Source organism: Chiloscyllium punctatum, chromosome 13 (assembly GCF_047496795.1).
Source record: "Chiloscyllium punctatum isolate Juve2018m chromosome 13, sChiPun1.3, whole genome shotgun sequence".
NCBI lineage: Eukaryota > Metazoa > Chordata > Chondrichthyes > Orectolobiformes > Hemiscylliidae > Chiloscyllium > Chiloscyllium punctatum.
The window spans coordinates 18,705,160-18,727,037 of NC_092751.1; positions in this window are offsets into that span (position 1 = coordinate 18,705,160).

Below are 21,878 nucleotides of genomic sequence, written 5' to 3' on the forward strand. Positions count from 1 at the left end.
TGAGGCTGGGCGAGACAGAGAGTGGGCGAGAGAGAGAGTTGGAGAGAGGAAGAGAGTGGGCGAGAGTGACTGTGGGTGAGTGAGAGTGTTGGCCAGAAAGAGAGTGGGCCAGAGTGAGAGAGTGGGCGAGAGAGAGTGGGAGAGAGTGTGACTGGGCAAGAGTGAGAGAGTCGGCGAGAGAGAGAGTGGGAATGATTGAGAGAGTGGGAATGAGTGAGAGAGTGGGAAAGAGTGAGAGAGTGGGCGAGAGAGAAAGTGGGAGAGAGTGAGAGAGTGAGAGAGAGTGGGAGAGAGTGAGAGAGTGGATGAGAGAGAGTGGGCGAGAGAGAATGTGGGCGAGAGAGTGTGGGCGAGAGATAGTGTGGGCAAGACAGAGAGTGGTTGAGAGTGAGACTGGGCGAGAGTGAGTGAGTGGGCGAGACAGAGAGTGGGCGAGAGAGAGACTGGGAGAGAGTGAGAGCGTGGGCGAGAGAGACAGTGGGCGAGAGTGAGAGAGTGGGCGAGAGAGAGTGTGGGTGAGAGTGAGAGAGTTGGCGAGAGAGTGGGCGGAAGAGAGTGTGGGTGAGAGAGAGTGGGTCAGAGTGAGACTGGGCGAGAGTGAGAGAGTCGGCGAGAGAGAGTGGGAGAGAGAGAGTGTGGGCGAGAGAGAGTGGGCGAGTGAGAGAATGGGTGAGAGAGAGAGTGGGCGTGAGAAAGTGTGGGCAGAGAGAGTGGGTGAGAGAGAGTGGGTGAGAGTGAGAGTGGGCGAGAGAGAGAGTGGGCGAGCGAGAGAGTGGGCGAGAATGAGAGAGGGGGCGAGAGAGAGAGTGGGCGAGAGAGAGAGTAGGAGGGAGTAAGTGAGTGGGCGAGAGACAGTGTGGGTGAGAGAGAGTGTTGGCCAGAGAGAGAGTGGGCGAGAGTGATAGAGTGGGTGAGAGAGAGAGAGCGGGCAAGAGAGAGAGTGGGCGAGAGAGAGTGTGGGCGAGATAGAGTCAGGGCGAGATAGAGTGTGGGTGAGACAGAGAGTGGGTCAGAGTGAGACTGGGCCAAAGAGACAGTAGGTGAGAGATTGTGTGCGAGAGTGTGACTGGGCGAGAGTGAGAGTGTGGGCGAGAGAGAGAGTGAGATAGAGTGAGAGTGTGGGCGATCGAGAAAGAGTAGGCGAAAGAAATAGTGGGCGACAGACAGTGGGTGAGAGAGAGAGTGGGCGAGAGAAAGAGTGGGAGTGAGAGGGGGGAACGAGACAGAGTGGGCGAGAGAGAGTGTGGGCGCGAGTGAGTGAGGGGGCAGAGGGAGAGTGGGCGAGAGTGAGAGAGTGGGCATGAGGGAGTATGGGCGAGAGAGAGAGAGAGAGTGGGCGAGAGAGAGAAAGAGTGGGCGAAAGGGAGTGGGCGAGAGATAGATTGGGCGAGAGAGAGAGTGGGCGAGAGTGAGAGAGTGGGCGAGAGAGAGAGTGTGGGCGAGAGTGAGAGAGTGGGCGAGAGAGAGAAAGAGTGGGCGAAAGGGACTGGGCGAGAGAGAGAGTGGGCAAGAGAGAGAGTGGGCAAGAGAGAGTGGGCAAGAGTGAGAGAGTGGGTGAGAGAGAGTGGAAGAGAGAGAGAGTGGTTGAGAGAGAAACTGGGCGTGTTAGGAGTTGGTGAGAGAGAGAGTGGGAGAGAGACAGAGTGGGCGTTAGAGACAGAGTGGGCGAGAGTCGGTGAGAGAGTGTGGTGAGAGAAAGAGTGGGCAAGCGAGAGAGTGGGCGAGAGAGAGAGGGTGAGATAGTGTGGGCAAGAGAGAGTGTGGGGGATAGAGAAAGAGTAGGCGAGAGAAAGAGTGGGCGATAGAGAGTTGGTGAGAGACAGTGAAGGCGAGAGAGAGAGTGGGTGAGAGAGTGCGAGGGCGAGAGAGAGAATGGGCGAGAGAGAGTGTGGGTGAGAGAGTGTGTGTCAGAGAGTGGGCGAGAGAAAGAGTGGAAGTGAGAGAGTGGGGTTGAGACAAAGTGGGCGAGAGAGAGTGTGGGCGAGAGTGAGTGAGGGGGCAGAGGGAGAGTTGGTGAGAGAGAGTGGGCGAGAGATAGAGTTGGCGAGAGAGAGAGTGGGTGAGTGTGAGAGAGTGGGCGAGAGAGAGTGGGAGAGAGTGAGAGAGAGTGAGAGAGAGGGCGAGAGAGAGATTCGGCGAGAGAGAGAGTGGGCGTGAGAGAGTGTGGTCGACATAGAGTGTGGGTGAGAGTGAGACTGAGCGAGAGTGAGAGAGTGGGCGAGAGAAAGAGTGGGAGAGACTGAGAGAGTTAGTGAGAGAGAGTGGGGGAGAGAGTGAGAGTGTGGGCGAGAGAGAGTGGGCGAGAGAGAGTGGGAGAGAGTGAGAGAGTGGGCGAGAGAGAGTGGGAGAGAGAGAGAGGACGACATAGAGTGGGTGAGAGAGAGTGAAGGCGAGAGGGAGACTGGGCAATAGAGAACGAGTAGGCGAGAGAGAGAGTGGGCGAGAGAGGGAGTGGGTGAGAGAGAGAGAAAGGGCGAGAATGAGAGGGTGAGTGAGAGAGTGAGAGGGCTAGAGAGAGTGGGTGAGAGAGCGTGCGACAGAGAGTGGGCGAGAGAGAGTGGACGAGAGAAAGAGTGGGAGTGAGAGAGTGGGGGTGAGACAGAGAGGGCAAGAGAGAGTTGGCGAGAGAGAGGGGGCAGAGGGAGACAGTGGGCGAGAGTGAGAGTGGGCAAGAGAGAGTGGGTGAGAGAGAGTGGGCGAGAGAGAGAGAGTGGGCGAGAATCATAGAGTGGGCGAGAGAGAGAGTGGGCAGGAGTGAGTGTGGGTGAGAGAGAGAGTGGGTGAGAGAGTGTGTGACAGAGAGTGGGCGAGAGAAAGAGTGGGAGTGAGAGAGTGGGGGTGAGACAGAGTGGGCGGGAGAGAGAGTGAGTAGGCGAGAGAGAGTGTGGGTGAGAGTGAAAGGGGGAAGGGGGACATAGTGGGTGAGAGAGAGAGAAAGGGCGAGAATGAGAGGGTGAGTGAGAGAGTGAGAGGGCTAGAGAGAGTGGGTGAGAGAGCGTGCGACAGAGAGTGGGCGAGAGAGAGTGGACGAGAGAAAGAGTGGGAGTGAGAGAGTGGGGGTGAGACAGAGAGGGCAAGAGAGAGTTGGCGAGAGAGAGGGGGCAGAGGGAGACAGTGGGCGAGAGTGAGAGTGGGCAAGAGAGAGTGGGTGAGAGAGAGTGGGCGAGAGAGAGAGAGTGGGCGAGAATCATAGAGTGGGCGAGAGAGAGAGTGGGCAGGAGTGAGTGTGGGTGAGAGAGAGAGTGGGTGAGAGAGTGTGTGACAGAGAGTGGGCGAGAGAAAGAGTGGGAGTGAGAGAGTGGGGGTGAGACAGAGTGGGCGGGAGAGAGAGTGAGTAGGCGAGAGAGAGTGTGGGTGAGAGTGAAAGGGGGAAGGGGGACATAGTGGGTGAGAGAGAGAGTGGGCGAGACACAGAGTGGGCAGGAGAGAGTGTGGGCGAGAGAGAGAGGGGGCAGAGGGAGATGGTGGGCGAGAGTGAGAGAGTGGACGAGAAAGAGTGTGGGAGAGACTGAGAGAGTGAGCGAGAGAGAGTGGGTGGGAGAGAGGAGAGAGTGAGCGAGAGAGAGTGTGGGCGAGAGAGTGTGGGCCAGAGAAAGTGTGGGCGAGAGACAGAGTGGGAGAGAGTGAGACTGGGCGAGAGAGAGACTGGGCCAAAGAGAGAGTGGGTGAGAGAGATTGGGTGAGCGTGTGACTTGGCGAGAGAGAGAGTGGGAGAGAGTGAGAGAGTGGGAGAGAGTGAGAGAGTGGGCGAGAGAGAGAGTGGGTGAGAGAGAGAGTGGGCCAAAAAGAGAGTGGGTGAGAGAGATTGGGTGAGCGTGTGACTGGGCGAGAGAGAGAGTGGGAGGGAGTGAGAGAGTGGGAGAGAGTGAGAGAGTGGGCGAGAGAGAGAGTGGGCAAGAGAGAGTGTTCAAGAGTGAGAGAGTGGGTGAGAGAGAGTGGAAGAGAAAGAGAGTGGTTGAGAGAGAAACTGGGCGTGTTAAGAGTTGTTGAGAGAGAGAGTGGGAGAGAGACAGAGTGGGTGAGAGAAAGAGTGGGAGTGAGAGGGGGAACGAGACAGAGTGGGCGAGAGAGAGTGTGGGCGCGAGTGAGTGAGGGGGCAGAGGGAGAGTGGGCGAGAGTGAGAGAGTGGGCATGAGGGAGTATGGGCGAGAGAGAGAGAGAGAGAGTGGGCGAGAGAGAGAAAGAGTGGGCGAAAGGGAGTGGGCGAGAGATAGATTGGGCGAGAGAGAGAGTGGGTGAGAGTGAGAGAGTGGGCGAGAGAGAGTGTGTGGGCGAGAGTGAGAAAGTGGGCGAGAGAGAAAAAGAGTGGGCGAAAGGGAGTGGGCGAGAAAGAGAGTGGGCAAGAGAGAGTGGGCAAGAGAGAGTGGGCAAGAGTGAGAGAGTGGGTGAGAGAGAGTGGAAGAGAGAGAGAGTGGTTGAGAGAGAAACTGGGCGTGTTAGGAGTTGGTGAGAGAGAGAGTGGGAGAGAGACAGAGTGGGCGTTAGAGACAGAGTGGGCGAGAGTCGGTGAGAGAGTGTGGTGAGAGAAAGAGTGGGCAAGCGAGAGAGTGGGCGAGAAAGAGAGGGTGACAGAGTGGGCGAGAGAGAGTGTGGGCGATAGAGAAAGAGTATGCGAGAGAAAGAGTGGGCGACAGAGACTTGGTGAGAGACAGTGAAGGCGAGAGAGAGAGAGTGGGTGAGAGAGTGAGAGGGCGAGAGAGAGAGTGGGCGAGAGAGAGAAGTGTGTCAGAGAGTGTGTGTCAGAGAGTGGGCAAGAGAAAGAGTGGAAGTGAGAGAGTGGGGGTGAGACAAAGTGGGCCAGAGAGAGTGTGGACGAGAGTGATTGAGGGGGCAGAGGGAGAGTGGGCGAGAGTGAGAGAGTGGGCATGAGGGAGTATGGGCGAGAGAGAGAGAGAGAGAGAGTGGGCGAGAGAGAGAAAGAGTGGGCGAAAGGGAGTGGGCGAGAGATAGATTGGGCCAGAGAGATAGAGTGGGCGAGAGTGAGAGAGTGGGCGAGAGAGAGTGTGTGGGCGAGAGTGAGAGAGTGGGCGAGAGAGAAAAAGAGTGGGCGAAAGGGAGTGGGCGAGAAAGAGAGTGGGCAAGAGAGAGAGTGGGCAAGAGAGAGTGGGCAAGAGTGAGAGAGTGGGTGAGAGAGAGTGGAAGAGAGAGAGAGTGGTTGAGAGAGAAACTGGGCGTGTTAGGAGTTGGTGCCAGAGAGAGTGGGAGAGAGACAGAGTGGGTGTTAGAGACAGAGTGGGCGAGAGTCGGTGAGAGAGTGTGGTGAGAGAAAGAGTGGGCAAGCGAGAGAGTGGGCGAGAAAGAGAGGGTGACAGAGTGGGCGAGAGAGAGTGTGGGCGATAGAGAAAGAGTATGCGAGAGAAAGAGTGGGCGACAGAGACTTGGTGAGAGACAGTGAAGGCGAGAGAGAGAGAGTGGGTGAGAGAGAGAAGTGTGTCAGAGAGTGTGTGTCAGAGAGTGGGCGAGAGAAAGAGTGGAAGTGAGAGAGTGGGGGTGAGACAAAGTGGGCCAGAGAGAGTGTGGGCGAGAGTGATTGAGGGGGCAGAGGGAGAGTGGGTGAGAAAGAGTGGGCAAGAGATAGATTGGGCGAGAGATAGAGTGGGCGAGTGTGAGAGAGTGGGCGAGAGAGAGAGTGGGCGACTGTGAGAGAGTGGGCGAGAGAGATAGTGGGCGAGAGTGAGAGAGAGGGCGTGAGAGAGAGTGGGCGAGAGAGAGAGTCGGCAAGAGTGAGAGAGTGGGCGAGAGAGAGGTGTCAGAGGGAGATAGTGGGCGAGAGAGTGTGTGTCAGAGAGTGGGCGAGAGACAGTGTGTGAGAAAAAGAGTGGGAGTGAGAGAATGGGGGTGAGACAGATTGGGCGAGAGAGAGTGTGGGCGAGAGTGAGTGAGGGGACAGAGGTATAATGGGCGTGAGAGAGTGGGTGAGAGAGAGGGGGCAGAGGGAGATAGTGGGCGAGAGTGAGAGAGTGGGCAAAGGGATTGAGCGAGAGAGAGTGTGGGTGAGAGAAAGACAGCGCAAAAGAGAGATTGGGTGAGAGAAGTGTGCGAGAGAGAGAAAGACTGGGCGAAAGAGAGTGGGCGAGAGAGAGAGTGGGCGAGAGAGAGAAAAAGTGGGCGAAAGAGAGTGGGCGAGAGAGAGATTGTTGAGAGAGAGTGTGAGTGGGCGAGAGAGAGAGTCTGGGTGAGTGCGAGAGTGGGCAAGAGATAGTGCTGGCTAGAGACAGTGGGCGAGAGTGAGAGATTGGGCGAGAGAGTGAGTGGGCAAGAGGGAGTGTGGGCGAGAGAGAGTGTTGGTGAGAGAGAGAGTGGGCGAGAGAAGGAGTCGGTGAGAGCGAAACTGGGCCAAGTAGAGAGTGGGTGGGAGAGAGAGTGGGAGAGAGTGAGAGAGTGGGCGAGAGAGTGTGGGCGAGAGAGAGAGTGGGCGAGTGAGAGAGAGTGGGAGCGAGAGAGAGAGTGGGCAAGAGAGAGAGAGTGGGAGAGAGAGAGAAAGAGTGGGCGAAAGAGAGTGGGCGAGAGAGAGAGTGGGCGAGAGAGAGAAAGAGTGGGCGAAAGAGAGTGGGCGAGAGAGAGATTGTCGAGAGAGAGTGTGAGTGGGCGAGAGAGAGAGTCTGGGTGAGTGCGAGAGTGGGCAAGAGAGAGTGTTGGCTAGAGACAGTGGGCGAGAGTGAGAGATTGGGCGAGAGAGTGAGTGGGCAAGAGGGAGTGTGGGCGAGAGAGAGTGTTGGTGAGAGAGAGTGGGCGAGAGAAGGAGTCGGTGAGAGCGAGACTGGGCCAAGTAGAGAGTGGGTGGGAGAGAGAGTGGGAGAGAGTGAGAGAGTGGGCGAGAGAGTGTGGGCGAGAGAGAGAGTGGGCGAGTGAGAGAGAGTGGGAGCGAGTTAGAGAGTGGGCAAGAGAGAGAGAGTGGGAGAGAGTGAGAGAGTGGGCGAGAGAGTGTGGGCGAGAGAGAGAGTGGGCGAGTGAGAAAAAGAGTGGGCGAAAGGGAGTGGGCGAGAAAGAGAGTGGGCAAGAGAGAGTGGGCAAGAGAGAGTGGGCAAGAGTGAGAGAGTGGGTGAGAGAGAGTGGAAGAGAGAGAGAGTGGTTGAGAGAGAAACTGGGCGTGTTAGGAGTTGGTGCCAGAGAGAGTGGGAGAGAGACAGAGTGGGCGTTAGAGACAGAGTGGGCGAGAGTCGGTGAGAGAGTGTGGTGAGAGAAAGAGTGGGCAAGCGAGAGAGTGGGCGAGAAAGAGAGGGTGACAGAGTGGGCGAGAGAGAGTGTGGGCGATAGAGAAAGAGTATGCGAGAGAAAGAGTGGGCGACAGAGACTTGGTGAGAGACAGTGAAGGCGAGAGAGAGAGAGTGGGTGAGACAGTGAGAGGGCGAGAGAGAGAGTGGGCGAGAGAGAGAAGTGTGTCAGAGAGTGTGTGTCAGAGAGTGGGCGAGAGAAAGAGTGGAAGTGAGAGAGTGGGGGTGAGACAAAGTGGGCCAGAGAGAGTGTGGGCGAGAGTGATTGAGGGGGCAGAGGGAGAGTGGGTGAGAAAGAGTGGGCAAGAGATAGATTGGGCGAGAGATAGAGTGGGCGAGTGTGAGAGAGTGGGGAGAGAGTGGGCGAGAGAGAGAGTGGGCGACTGTGAGAGAGTGGGCGAGAGAGAGAATGGGCGAGAGTGAGAGAGAGGGCGTGAGAGAGAGTGGGCGAGAGAGAGTGTCGGCAAGAGTGAGAGAGTGGGCGAGAGAGAGGTGTCAGAGGGAGATAGTGGGCGAGAGAGTGTGTGTCAGAGAGTGGGCGAGAGACAGTGTGTGAGAAAAAGAGTGGGAGTGAGAGAATGGGGGTGAGACAGATTGGGCGAGAGAGAGTGTGGGCGAGAGTGAGTGAGGGGACAGAGGTATAATGGGCGTGAGAGAGTGGGTGAGAGAGAGGGGGCAGAGGGAGATAGTGGGCGAGAGTGAGAGAGTGGGCAAAGGGATTGACCGAGAGAGAGTGTGGGTGTGAGAAAGACAGCGCAAAAGAGAGATTGGGTGAGAGAAGTGTGCGAGAGAGAGAAAGACTGGGCGAAAGAGAGTGGGCGAGAGAGAGACTGGGCGAGAGAGAGAAAAAGTGGGCGAAAGAGAGTGGGCGAGAGAGAGATTGTTGAGAGAGAGTGTGAGTGGGCGAGAGAGAGAGTCTGGGTGAGTGCAAGAGTGGGCAAGAGATAGTGTTGGCTAGAGACAGTGGGCGAGAGTGAGAGATTGGGCGAGAGAGTGAGTGGGCAAGAGGGAGTGTGGGCGAGAGAGAGTGTTGGTGAGAGAGAGAGTGGGCGAGAGAAGGAGTCGGTGAGAGCGAAACTGGGCCAAGTAGAGAGTGGGTGGGAGAGAGAGTGGGAGAGAGTGAGAGAGTGGGCGAGAGAGTGTGGGCGAGAGAGAGAGTGGGCGAGTGAGAGAGAGTGGGAGCGAGAGAGAGAGTGGGAGCGAGTGAGAGAGTGGGCAAGAGAGAGAGTGGGCGTGAGAGAGTGTGGGCAGGAGAGAGTGTGGGCGAGAGAGAGTGGATGAAAGTGAGACTGGGCGAGAGTGAGAGAGTGGGCGAGAGAGAGTGTGGGAGAGAGAGAGAGTGGGCGAGAGTGAGAGAGTCGGCGAAGAGAGAGTGGGAGAGAGAGATTGTGGGCGAGAGAGAGTGGGCGAGTGTGTTTGCGTGAGGGAGAGTGGGAGAGAGTGAGAGAGTGGGCGAGAGAGAGCGGGCGAGCGAAAGAGTGGGCGAGATAGAGTTGGTCAGAGTGAGACTGGGTGAGAGAGAGAGAGCGGTCGAGAGAGAGAGTGGGCGAGCGAGAGTGTGGGCGAGATAGAGTGGGTGAGAGAGAGTGGGTGAGGGAGAGTGGGTGAGAGAGAGTGGGAGAGAGTGAGAGAGTGGGCGAGAGAGAGAGTGGGCGAGCGAGAGAGTGGGCGAGAGTGAGAGAGTGGGCGAGACTGAGAGTGGGCGAGAGAGAGTGGGGCGAGATAGAGTGTGGGTGACACACAGAGTGGGTCAGAGTGAGACTGGGCCAAAGGGAGAGTGGGTGAGAGAGAGAGTGCGAGAGTATGACTGGGCGACAGTGAGAATGTGGGCGAGAGAGACTGTGGGCGAGAGAGAGTGTGTGAGAGTGAGAGAGTGGGCGAGAGAGAGAGTGGGTGAGAGAGAGTGTTGGCCAGAGAGTCAATAGACAATAGACAGTAGAAAGTAGACAATAGATGCAGGAGTAGGCCATTCAGCCCTTCGAGCCTGCACCGCCATTCAATATGATCATGGCTGATCATTCCCAATCAGTATCCTGTTCCAGCCTTATCTCCATAACCCTTGACTCCACTATCTTTAAGAGCTCTATCCAATTCTTTCTTAAATGAATCCAGAGACTGGGCCTCCACTGCCCTCTGGGGCAGAGCATTCCACACAGCCACCACTCTCTGGGTGAAGTAGTTTCTCCTCATCTCTGTCCTAAATGGTCTACCCCGTATTTTTAAGTTGTGTCCTCTGGTTCGGCCATCAGCGGAAATATGTTTCCTCCTGCCAGAGTGTCCAATCCTTTCATAATCCTATACGTTTCAATCAGATCCCCTCTCAGTCTTCTAAACTCAAGGGTATACAAGCCCAGTCGCTTCAGTCTTTCAGTGTAAGGCAACCCTGCCATTCCAGGAATTGACCTCGTGAACCTACGCTGCACTCCCTCAATAGCCAGAATGTCTTTCCTCAAATGTGGAGACCAGAACTGTACACAGTACTCCAGGTGTGGTCTCACCAGGGCCCTGTACAGCTGCAGACGAACCTCTTTGCTTCTATACTCAATTCCTCTTGTTATGAAGGTCAGCATGCTATTAGACTTCTTCACGACCTGCTGTACCTGCATGCTTACCTTCATTGACTGGTGGACAAGAACACCCAGATCTCTTTGAACAGCCGCTTTACCTAATTTGATTCCATTGAGGTAGTAATCTGCCTTCCTGTTCTTGCCACCAAAGTGGATAACGAGACATTTATCCACATTAAACTGCATCTGCCATGCATCTGCCCACTCACCTAACTAGTCCAGGTCACCCTGTAATCTCCTAACATCCTCATCACATTTCACCCTACCACCCAGCTTTGTATCATCAGCAAATTTGCAAATGTTATTGCTGATAGCATCTTCTATATCATTTACATATATTGTAAAAAGCTGCGGTCCTAGCACGGTTCCTTGCGGTACCCCACTGGTCACTGCCTGCCATTCCAAAATGGAGCCGTTAATCACTACCCTTTGTTTCCTATTAGCCAACCAATTCTCTATCCAATCTAGTACTTTGCCCCCAATACCGTGTGCCCTAATTTTACTCACTAACCTCTTGTGTGGGACTTTATCAAAAGCTTTCTGAAAGTCCAGGTACACTACATCCACTGGATCTCCCTCGTCCATCTTCCGAGTTACATCCTCAAAAAATTCAAGAAGATTAGTCAAGCATGATTTCCCCTTCATAAATCCATGCCGACTCTGACCTATCCTGTTACTACTATCCAGATGTGCCGTAATTTCATCCTTTATAATAGACTCCAGCATCTTTCCCACCACTGAGGTCAGACTAACTGGTCTATAATTTCCTGCTTTCTCCCGCCCACCCTTCTTAAAAAGTGGCGCAACATTAGCCGCCCTCCAACCTCAGGAACCGACCCCGATTCTATTGAACTCTGGAAAATAATCACCAGCGCATCCACGATTTCCCGAGCCACCTCCTTCAGTACCCTGGGATGCAGGCCATCAGGTCCCGGAGACTTATCAACCTTCAGACCTAACAGTCTCTCCAACACCAAATCCTGGCAAATATAAATTCCCTTAAGTTCAGGTCCTTCAGCCATTGTTACCTCAGGGAGATTGCTTGTGTCTTTCCCAGTGAACACAGATCTGAAGTACCCATTTAATTACTCTGCCATTTCTTTGTTCCCAGTAATATATTCCCCTGTTTCTGTCTTCAAGGGCCCAATTTTTGCCTTGGACATATCTAAAAAAGCTTTTACTATCCTCCTTTATATTCTTGGCCAGTTTACCTTTGTACCTCATTTTTTCTCTGCGTATTTCCTTCTTACTAATCCTCTGTTGTTCTTTAAAAGCTTCCCAGTCCTCAGTTTTCCCACTTATCTTCGCTAAGGTATACTTTTTCTCTTTTAACTTTATGTGTTTCTTTACTTCCCTCGTCAGCCACGGCCGCCCATGTCTCCTCCTGGGATCTTTCTTCCTTTTAGGAATGAACTGTTCCTGCAACTTCTGCATTACACACAGAAATATCCGCCATTGTTCCTCCACGGACTTCCCTGTTAAGGTATTGCACCACTGAACTTTGGCCAGTTGCTTCCTCATAGCTCCATATTTCCTTTATTCAACTGAAATATTGTCACTTCCGATTGTACCCACTCCCTCTCAAATTGCAGATTGAAGCTTATTGTATTATGGTCACTACTTCCCAATGGCTCCTTCACTTCGAGGTCACTGACCAATTCTGGTTCGTTACACAATACCAGATCCAGAATCGCCTTATCCCTTGGTCGGCTCCAGCACCAGCTGCTCTAAAAATCCATCTCTGAGGCACTCCACAAAGTCTCTTTCTTGAGGCCCGATACCATCCTGATTCTCCCAGTCTACCTGCATGTTAAAATCCCCCATAACAACTGTAGTAACATCTTTGCGACAGGCCAGTTTCAGCTCCTGATTCAACTTACATCCGACATCCAGACTACTGTTTGGGGGCCTGTAGATGACTCCCATGAGGGTCTTTTTACCCTTAGTGTTTCGAAGCTCTATCCACACTGACTCGACATCCCCTGACTCTAGGTCCCCCCGCGCAAGGGACTGAATATGCTCCCTTACCAACAAGGCCACCCCACCCCCTCTGCCCGTCAGTCTGTCCTTACGATAGCACGTGTAGCCTTGAATATTCATTTCCCAGACCCTGTCCCCATGAAGCCACGTCTCAGTTATCCCCACAATATCGTATCTGCCAATTTCCAAAAGAGCCTCAAGCTCATCCACCTTGTGTCTAATGCTTATTTCATTCATATATAGAAGTTTTAATTTGTTACTGCTCTCACCCTTCCCCTCAACCCTTATTTCACTCATCTTTACAGCATGATGCCTTTTCCAGTTTTCTGCCTCCTTGATACAGTTGTCTTTCTTGACTTCTCTTGTTCTAACTACCCCTTCAATTTCCTTTTTAAACATCCAGCTTGTCCCCTCCCCCCGCTACTGAATTTAAATGTAGCGGTGTTGCAGCAGAAAACCTGCCTGCCAGAATGCTGATCCCTGACCTATTAAGGTGCAAGCCGTCTCTCTTGTAGAATTTATGGTTACCATAAAATATACCCCAGTGATCCAAGAACTTGAAACCTTGCTTCCTGCACCACTTCCCCAACCACACGTTCAAGTCCATTATCTCCCAGTTTCTGGCCACACTAGCCCGAGGAACTGTCGCCCTCAGTCTCTCTCACCACGGGTCTCTCTCATCCTTGGTCTCTGTCACCTCTCACCCCTTGGTGTCGAATCGCCCTTAGTCTCTCATCGACCCGGTCTCTCGTCACACACAGTCTCTCAACCGGGTCTTTCTCGCCCCCAGTCTCTCTCGCCGCCCCGGGTCTTTCTCTCACCCTCTGGTCTCTCTCTTGCCTCCCCGTCTCTCTCTCTCTCGCCGCCAAACCCCCCCCCCCACCCCACGACGTCTCTCTCTCTCGCCGCCACCCCCGTCTCTCTCTCTCTTTCGCTCCCGGTCTGTCTTGTCGCCCCGGTCTCTCTTGTCAACCCCTCTCTCTTGCCCCCAGTTTCTCGCATCACCCCCGGTCTCTCTTATCTCCCCCGGTCTCTCTCTCGCAGCCCCACCCCCACCCCCAGTCTCTCTCTCTCGCCACGGTCTCTCTCTTGTCCCCTGTCTGTCCTGTTGCCCCGGTCTCTCTTGTGGACCCCTCTCTCTCGCCCCCGCTCTCTCTCACCCGCGGTCTCTCTCTTGCCCCTGGTCTGTTTCGCCCCCCGGTCTGTCTTGCCCCCGGTCTCTCTCGCCGCCCCCGGACTCTCTCGCCCCCGGTCTCTCTTGTAAACCCCCGGTTTCTCTAATCTCCCCGGGTCTCTCACGCCCCTAGTCTCTATCGTCCCCCAGTCTATTTCGCACCTCCTGTTCTCTCTCTCACGCCCTCGGTCTCTCTCTTGCCTCCCAGGTCTCTCTCTTTCTCGCCTCCCCGGTCTGTCTCTCTCCCACCACCGGTCTGTCTCGTCACCCCGGTCTCTCTTGTGAACCCCTCTCTCTCACCCCCGGTCCCTCTCGCCCCAGGTTTTTCTCTCACCCTAAGTCTCTCTATCGCCCCCGGTCTATCTCGCACTCCCTGTTCTCTCTCTCACGCCCTTGGTCTCTCTCTCACCCTCCTGGTCTCTCTCTCACCCCCGGTCTCTCTCTGGCCCCCGGTCTCTCTTCGCCCCCAGTCTCTCTCATAAACCTCTCTCTCTCGACCTAGTCTCTCTCGTCATCCCTGGTCTCTCTTGTCTCCCCCGGTCTCTCTCTCGCCCCTGGTTTCTCTCACCCCTGTCTCTAATCGCTCTCGGTCTGTCATTGCACCCAGGCTCTGGTCACACCTGATCTCTCTCGCCCCCGGTTCCTCTTGCCCCCGGTCTCTCTCTCTCGCCACGGTCTCTCTCTTGCCCCCGGTCTGTCTTGTTGCCCCAGTCTCTCTCGTGAACCCCTCTCTCTCGCCCTTGGTCTCTTCCCCACACCCCCCCGGTCTCTCTCTCACCCCGGTCTCTATCATTCCTGGTCTTTATCGCCCCGGTCTCTCTCTCTTGCCACAGTCTCTCTCTCGCCCCTGGTTTGTCTCATCGCCCCGGTCTCTCTTGTGAACCCCTCTCTCGCCCCAGTCACTCTCACCCCTGGACTCTCTCTCTCGTGCCCCCGGTCTCTCTCTCTCCCACCTTCCCCCCCCACCCACCGGTCTCACTCTTGCCCCTGGTCTCTCTCGCACCCCCCCCCCGGTCTCTCTTGCTGCCCTGGGACTCTCTCTCTTGCGCCCCGGTCTCTCTCTCTCATTCCCCAATCTCTCTCTCGCTCCCTGTCTCTCATCGCCCCCACTCTCTCATTTCCCCCGGTCCCTCTTGCCCCCGGTCTTTTTTGTTGCTCCGGTCTCTCATCGCCCCAGTCTCTCTTGTCCCTGTTCTCTCTCGTCCCTGGTCTCTCTCGTTACCCCCGGTCTCTCGTTGCCCCCGGTCTCTCGTTACCCCCAGTCTCTCTTTAACCCTGGTCTCTCTCGTACCCGGTGTGTCTTGTCACCCCCTCTCTCTCGCCCCCAGTCTCCCTCTCACCACGGTCTCCCTCTCACTCACGGTCCCGGTCTATCTTGTCACCAACAGTCTCTCTTGTCAACCCTTCTTTCATCCCCCCGGTCTCTCTCTTGTCCCCGGTCTCTCAGGCACCCAGATCTCGTCAACCCCGGTCTCTCGCCCCCGGTCTCTCACGCCCCCGGTGTCTTCACCCCAGTCTCTTGTCACCCCCGGTGTCTTGGCCCCGGTCTCTCTTCGCCCCCCGGTCTCTCTCTTGCCCTGTTCTCTCTCGCCCCTGATCTCTCTTGTTGCCCCCTGTGTCTCATCACCACCGGTGTCTCGCCCCCGGACTCTCTCACTCCCAGTCTCTCTTGCCCCCCGTTCTGTCTTGTCGCCCTCGGTCTCTCTCGCCCCCGGTCTCTCTCTCACCCCCTGGTTTCTCATTGCCCCCGGTTTCTCTCTCGCCCCTGGTGTCTCTCGTAACCCCCCCCCCCCATCCCGTTCTCTCTCGTCGTGCCCGGTTTCTCGTTGCCCCAGGTCTCTCTCGTCCCCGGTCTCTCTCGCTTCTGGCCTGTCTCATCGGCTCCTGTCTCACTCACCCCTGGTCTCTCTTGTTGCCCCCTGTCTCTAACTCTCCCTGGTCTCTCTCGCCCCTGGTCTCTCTTGCCCCCCGTCTCTAACTCTCTCCAGTCTCTCTTGCCCCGGTCTCTAACTCTCCCCAGTCTCTCTCGCCCCTCGTCTCTGACTCTCTCCAGTCTCTCTCGCCCCCGGTCTCTAAATCTCCCCGGTCTCTCTCGCCCCCAGTCTCTAACTCTCCCCGGTTTCTCTCGCCCCCAGTCTCTAACTCTCCCCGGTCTCTCTCGCCCCCGGTCTCCCTCACATCTGGTCCCTCATCTCTCTGGGTCTCTCTCTCCCCTTGATCTCTCTCGCCCCCGGGTCTCTCTTGTCCCTGTTCTCTCTCGCCCCGGTCTCTCTCGCCCCCAGTCTCTCTCACCCTCAGTCTCTCTTGTCACCCCCCGGTCTCTCATCAGCCCTTCTCTCTTGCCCCCGGTCTCTCTCACCCCCGGTCTCTCTCGAACCTGGTCTGTCTCGTCGGCTCCTGTCTTACTCACGCCCAGTCTCTCTTGTCGCCCCCTGTCTCAAACTCTCCCCAGTCTCTCTCTTGTTGCTCCTGGTCTCTAACTCTCCGCAGTCTCTCTTGCCCCCGGTCTCTAACTCTCCCCAGTCTCTCTCACCCCCGGTCTCTAACTCCCCCCGGTCTCTCTCGCCCCCGGTCTCTGTCGCACCCCCGTTCTCTCGCCCCGCCCCTGGTCTCTCGGCGCCCTGGTCTCTCTCACCTCTGGTCTCTCATCTCTCCGGATCTCTCTCTCCCCTCGATCTCTCTCACCCCCTGGGTCTCTCTTGTCCCTGTTCTCTCTCGCCCCTGGTCTCTCTCGCCCCCGGACTATCTCACCCTCACCCCTACCGTCTCTCTCACCCCCCTCCACTCCGGTCTCTCTTGCCTCTGTTCTCTCTTGCACCCGGGCTCTCTCTCACCCTCCGGTTCCTCTCGCCCCAGTCTCTCTCATCGCCCCTCCGGTCTCTCTCGCACCCCTGCGTCTCTCACCCCTGATCTCTCTCACCCTCCCTGGCCTCTCGTTGCACCCCCCCCCCCCGTCTCTCTCTCTCGCCTGTGTTCTTGCTCGCCTCGCCCCGGTCTCTCTCGACCCCCGGTCTCTCTCGCCCTCGGTCACTCATCCCCCCTCGTCTCTCTCTCTCCCCTCGGTCTATCGCCCCAGTCTCTCTCATCCCCTGGTCTCTCTCGTCATCCCCGGTATCCCTCATCACCCCCGGTCTCTCTCTCCACCAGTCTCTCGCCATTCCTGGTCTCATTCACGCCCAGTCTCACTTGCCCCCAAGTCTCTCTTGCCCCCGGTCTCTCACATCAACCCCTCTCTCTCACCCCCGGTCTCTCTTTCGCCCCTGGTCTCTCTTGCCCCCGGTCTCTCTTGTCTCCCCCGGTCTCTCTCTCTGCCCCATTCTCTCTCGTCGCGTCCAGTTTCTCCTTGCCCCAGGTTTCTCTCGTCCTCGGTCTCTCTCGCCCCTGGTCTGTCTCGCCGGCTCCTGTCTCACTTGCCCCCGGTCTCTCTCACACACTGTCTCTCTCTCACCCCCAGTCTCTCTCGTCGCCCCCGGTCTCTCTCACCCCCCGATCTCTTTCGCCCCCTGAGTCTCTCTTGCCGCTGTTCTCTCACGCTCCTGGTCTCTCTCAACCCCCGGTCTCTCTCGTCACCCCCGGTCTCTCTCACCCCCAGTCTCTCTCGTCACCCCCGGTCTCTCGTCACCCCCTATCTCTTGCCCCAGGTCTCTCTCACTCCCGGTCTCTCTCATCGCCTCTGGTCTGTCTCGCCCCAGTCTCTCTCACCCCGCCCCGGTCTCTCTCGCCCCCTCCCCTCCCTGCTCTCTTGCCCCCCCTGCGTCTCTCGCCCTCCCTGGTCTCTCTCACCAACCCCGATCTCTCTCACCCCCTTCTCTCTCTCATCATTCCCAGTCTCTCTCATCGCCCCTGGTCTTTCACGTCACCTCCAGTCTATCGTCACCCCCTCCATCTCGCCCCCGGTTGCTCTCACCCCCCTAGTCTCTCATGTTCCTGGTTTCTCTCGTCACCCCCAGTCTCTCTCTCGTCCCACACTATCTCACCCACCCCCCTCAGTCGGCCCCCTCTCTCTTTCGCCCCCTTCTCTCGGCCCCTTTTTTCTCGCAACCCCCCCTTGCCCTCCTCCTCTCTCTCACCGCCTCTCTCTATCTTGTCACCCCCTCTCTCTCGCCCCCGTTTTCACTCGCCACCCTCCACCCCCCGGTCTCTCACGGCCCTGGTTTCTCTTGTTGCCCCAGTCTCTCTCTTGTCCCCGGTCTCTATCATCGCCCCCAGCCTCTTGTCGCCCACCTCTCTCTCTCACCCCTCTGTCTCTCTTGCCTCCTCTCTCTCGCCCCCCACCTCTCTCGGCCTCCCCTCTCTCGCCCCCTCTCTCTCGCAGCCCCCATTTCTCCCACCCCTTTTGTCCCTCACCTCTCTCTCTCGCCCACCTCCTCTCTCTCTCTTGCCCCTCTCTCTCACCCCCCCCTGTCTCTCGTTCCCCCACCCTGTCTCTCCGTGCTCTTTCACACTCTCTCGAATCACTGTCGCCTTATCTCCCTTTCTCTCCTCTCTCTCTCTCTCCTTCTCGCCCCTGTCTCTCTCTCTCTCTCTTGCTGCCATCTCCCTCCGTCTCTTTCCCCTGCTGTTTGCCCCTCTCTCTCATCCATCCCTCTCTCCTCTCTCTCTCTCTTTCAGGGAGGGAGAGAGAGAAGAGTGGAGGCAGATGGAGAAACCGGGATTGGGGGTGTGTGTGATAGGAGACGGGGGAATGAGTGAGAGTGAAAAGGAGAGGTGTTGAGAAGGAAAGAGTATGCAGAGATAGAGAGGGAGTGCAATGAGGAGAAAGGGTAGGGGAGAGGAAAAGGGGAGTTCAAGTTGGAGTGGGGGGGGTCAGAGGGAGTTAAACCCAGGTCCTGAGCTCAGAGCATCGTGCCCTCCCCTTCCCTGAGGACCAGGACTTGGGGCTGAGTCTGTCCCTCTCCAGCTCAGCTTCTCCAACACAAAGACACACAAAAACATCGGTCACTCTGCTGCTCGGCACGCTTTAATCAACATTTTTATTGGTTACAAATGGAAGTGATGGATACAGTCAGTGGGATGGTGCCTTTTCTCACTGGCCCCTGAGTTGTGAGAAACATTGAAATGTTTCCCTGTAACCCCCCTGTGGGATAAGGATGGACAAACCAGCGCTACCCTCAGTCTGTTACCATAGCGACAGGCTGCTCCATAGCTGAAACACTGAACTGAAATGAGAAAATCCCGGATTGATTGATTAATGAGGGTATTTGATGGATGGATGGATTTGGCTGAAGGGATATTTCAGCACATTCTTCAGCTGCTGCCTGAACTTAGTCTGGGTCATGGCATAAATCGCAGTGTTTGTGCAGCAACTGAGGAGCTGCAGCATGAAGCCCAATTCCTGCACAAACCAATCGAGATACACAGACCGATACCCAATATGCCACATCCGGTACCATATAGAAAACAGCATTAACATTGACCATAACAGGATGAAATTGGCCGAGATCACAAACAGTAAAATGATGGATTTTTTTCGGTTTCTCATTTCAGTGTCAGACTGAGCGTCCCCATTGGTGTGAGCGCGGAGTCTCCTGCGGGCTCTGCTGGTCACTAAAATGTGTCTGACGGTGAGAACATTGAGCAGCAGAATCAGGAGAAATGGGACACACGGGGTTAGAATGTGGTGGAGGGACTCGATTGTGGCCCAGACCATGGAGGATTCAACAGCGAGTGATATATTACAAAACCAGGGATAGTTCCCCAGCAAATACTGAGTCATGAACATAAAATACCAGAAAATATTCTTTAAACAGCTCAGCACAGTCACTGCTCCCAGAACCACAGCCGCCGTTTTCTCACTGCAATATTTACTTTTCAGCTTCGGGCAACAAATGGCCACAAACCGATCAAAGGTGAAAGTGACGGTGAACCAGACAGAGCAGTCAGTGGCTGCATAAAGCAGGACGGCGTGGATATTACACACGGGGACGGAGTCCCTCAGGAAATAAAACTGTTCCTTAAAAACAATGGGAATGTGTCTCAGGATCAGGTCGAGGATAATGACCAGGAGATCCGCCGCTGCCATGGCCCCCAGGTAACGTCTGACACATGGAGACAATCCACAATCTTTATAAAGCAGGACGTAGATGGTCACTACGTTAACTGTGAGGAAGGAAAACAAACCCATTATCCATCAGCCTGGAGGCAAAGGGACCCTTTTGATCGGGGACCCAGTGAGATTTTCAAATGTGTCCCTGTATTCAGGGATTTATTAAAATAATTGGAGCTGGAATAACATATGGGAAGGTTGGAATTACTGACAAAAATGTAACATAAACCACAAGAATCCCTCCCTCCCCAAACACACAGAGACACATCCATAAGGACAGATGGTTTCTAGAACATTCCCACACACTCGATCACTCGAGAGCAGACACAGGTCACTCCTACCCAGTTCCTAATACGGAGGGTGGAAACGTTGCTCTCCTGAAGGATTCTCTCCCAGTTTCCTGAAGACAAAAGGAGTTTGTGAATTCCTGTATTTTGGTCTAAATTGTGGTCGATCCTGTGTCGTGGCGAAATGTAAACGCAGGGAAAACGTATTCACCCCTTTAACTGCCTGAGGGGCATTCGGAACAGTGTCTCCTTCTCCCTGGAACGGGATCTCTTCCCTCGGGATCTTATCGTTTGTTCAATTCATTGACGTCCGCCCGTTCACAAACAATGTCAGGGACAGAACGTTCCGAGGCATTCCTTGACCTGTCCATCACCTTGCCCCCCTATCCACCCCACCAACATGAGGTACTGTGCAAAAGCCACATATCCATGCGGCACGGGGAGCTGCACTGACAACATCATTGCATTCTTTGTAAACCGCAGATAGTCTGACCAACACAGCAGCATGTGCAGTGATCGCATGGGAATTAATCTGTAACACAGGAGCAGTTACCCCCCCAGCATGTAGGACTGTGTACACCACCCCAGTGCATTGATCTGTAACCTAAGAGCAGTTACCCTCCCAGCATGTAGGACTGTGTACACCACCCCAGGACATTGATCTGTAACCCAGAAGGAGTTACCCTCCCAGCATGTAGGACTGTGAACACCACCCCAGTGTATTGATCTGTAAACCAGGAGCAGTTACCCTCCCAGCATGTAGGACTCTGTACACCACCCCAGTGCATTGATCTGTAAACCAGGAGCAGTTACCCTCCCAGCATGTAGGACTCTGTACACCACCCCAGTACATTGATCAGTAACCCAGAAGGAGTTACCCTCCCAGCATGTAGGACTGTGTACAACACCCCAGTGTATTGATCTGTAAACCAGGAGCAGTTACCCTCCCAGCATGTAGGACTCTGTACACCATCCCAGTGCATTGATCTGTAACCCAGGAGCAGTTACCCTCCCAGCATGTAGGACTGTGTACTCCACCCCAGTTTATTGATCTGTAAACCAGGAGCAGTTACCCTCCCAGCATGTAGGTCTGTGGACACCACCCCAGTACACTGATATGTAACCCAGGAGCAGTTACCCTCCCAGCATGTAGGACTGTGTACACCACCCCAGTACACTGACATGTAACCCAGGAGCAGTTACCCTCCCAGCATTTAGGACTGTGTACCCCACCCCAGTTTATTGATCTGTAAACCAGGAGCAGTTACCCTCCCAGCATGTAGGACTGTGTACACCACCCCAGTACACTGATATGTAACCCAGGAGCAGTTACCCTCCCAGCATGTAGGACTGTATACACCACCCCAGTACACTGATATGTAACCCAGGAGCAGTTACCCTCCCAGCATTTAGGACTGTGTGCACCACCCCGGTGCATTGATCAGTAACCCAGGAGCAGCTACCTTCCCAGCATGTAGGGCTGTGTATATTACCCCAGTAAATTGAACTGAAACCCAGGGGCAGTTACTCTCCCAGCATGTAGGTCAGTGTAGACCACCCCAGTGCATTGATCTGCAACCCAAGAGCAGTTACCCTCCCAGCATGAAGGACTGTGTACCCCACCCCAGTGTAATGATCTGTAACTCAGGAGCAGCAACCCTCCCAGCATGTAGGACTGTGAACCCCACCCCAGTGTAATGATCTGTAACCAAGGAACATTTACCCCCCCAGCATGTAGGACTGTGTACCAAACCCCAGTGAATTGATCTGTAACCCAGGGGCAGTTACCTTCCCAGCATGTAGGACTGTGCACCCGACACCAGTGTAATGATCTGTAACCAAGGAGCAGTTACCCTCCCAGCATGTCGGACTGTGTACCCCACCCCAGTACATTGATCTGTAACCCAGGAGCTGTTACCCTCCCAACATGTAGGACTGTGTACACCACCCCAGTACATTGATCTGTAACCCGGGAGCAGTTACCCCCCCAGCATGTAGGACTGTGTACACCACCCCAGTGCATTGATCTGTAACCCAGGAGCAGGTACCCAACCAGCATGTAGGTCTGTGTACCCCACTCCAGTACATTGATCTGTAAACCAGGAGCAGTTACCCTCCCAGCATGTAGGACTGTGTACACCACCCCAGTGCATTGATCTGTAACCCAGGAGCAGTTACCGTCCCAGCATGTAGGACTGTGTACCCCACCCCAGTTCATTGATCTGTAAACCAGGAGCATTTACCCTCCCAGCATGTAGGACTGTGTACACCACCCCAGTACATTGATCTGTAACCCAGGAGCAGTTACCCTCCGAGCATGCAGGACTGTGTACATCTCCCCAGCACATTAATCTGTAACCCAGGAGCAGTTACTATCCCAGAATGTAGGACTGTGTACACCACCCCAGTACATTAATCTGTAACCCAGGAGCAGTTACCCTCCCAGCATGTTAGACTGTGTACCCCACTCCAGTGCATTGATCTGTAACCCAGGAGCAGTTACCCTCCCAGCATGTAGAACTGTGTACACCACCCCAGTACATTGATCTGTAACCCAGGAGCAGTTACCCTCCCAGCATGTAGAACTGTGTACACCACCCCAGGACATTG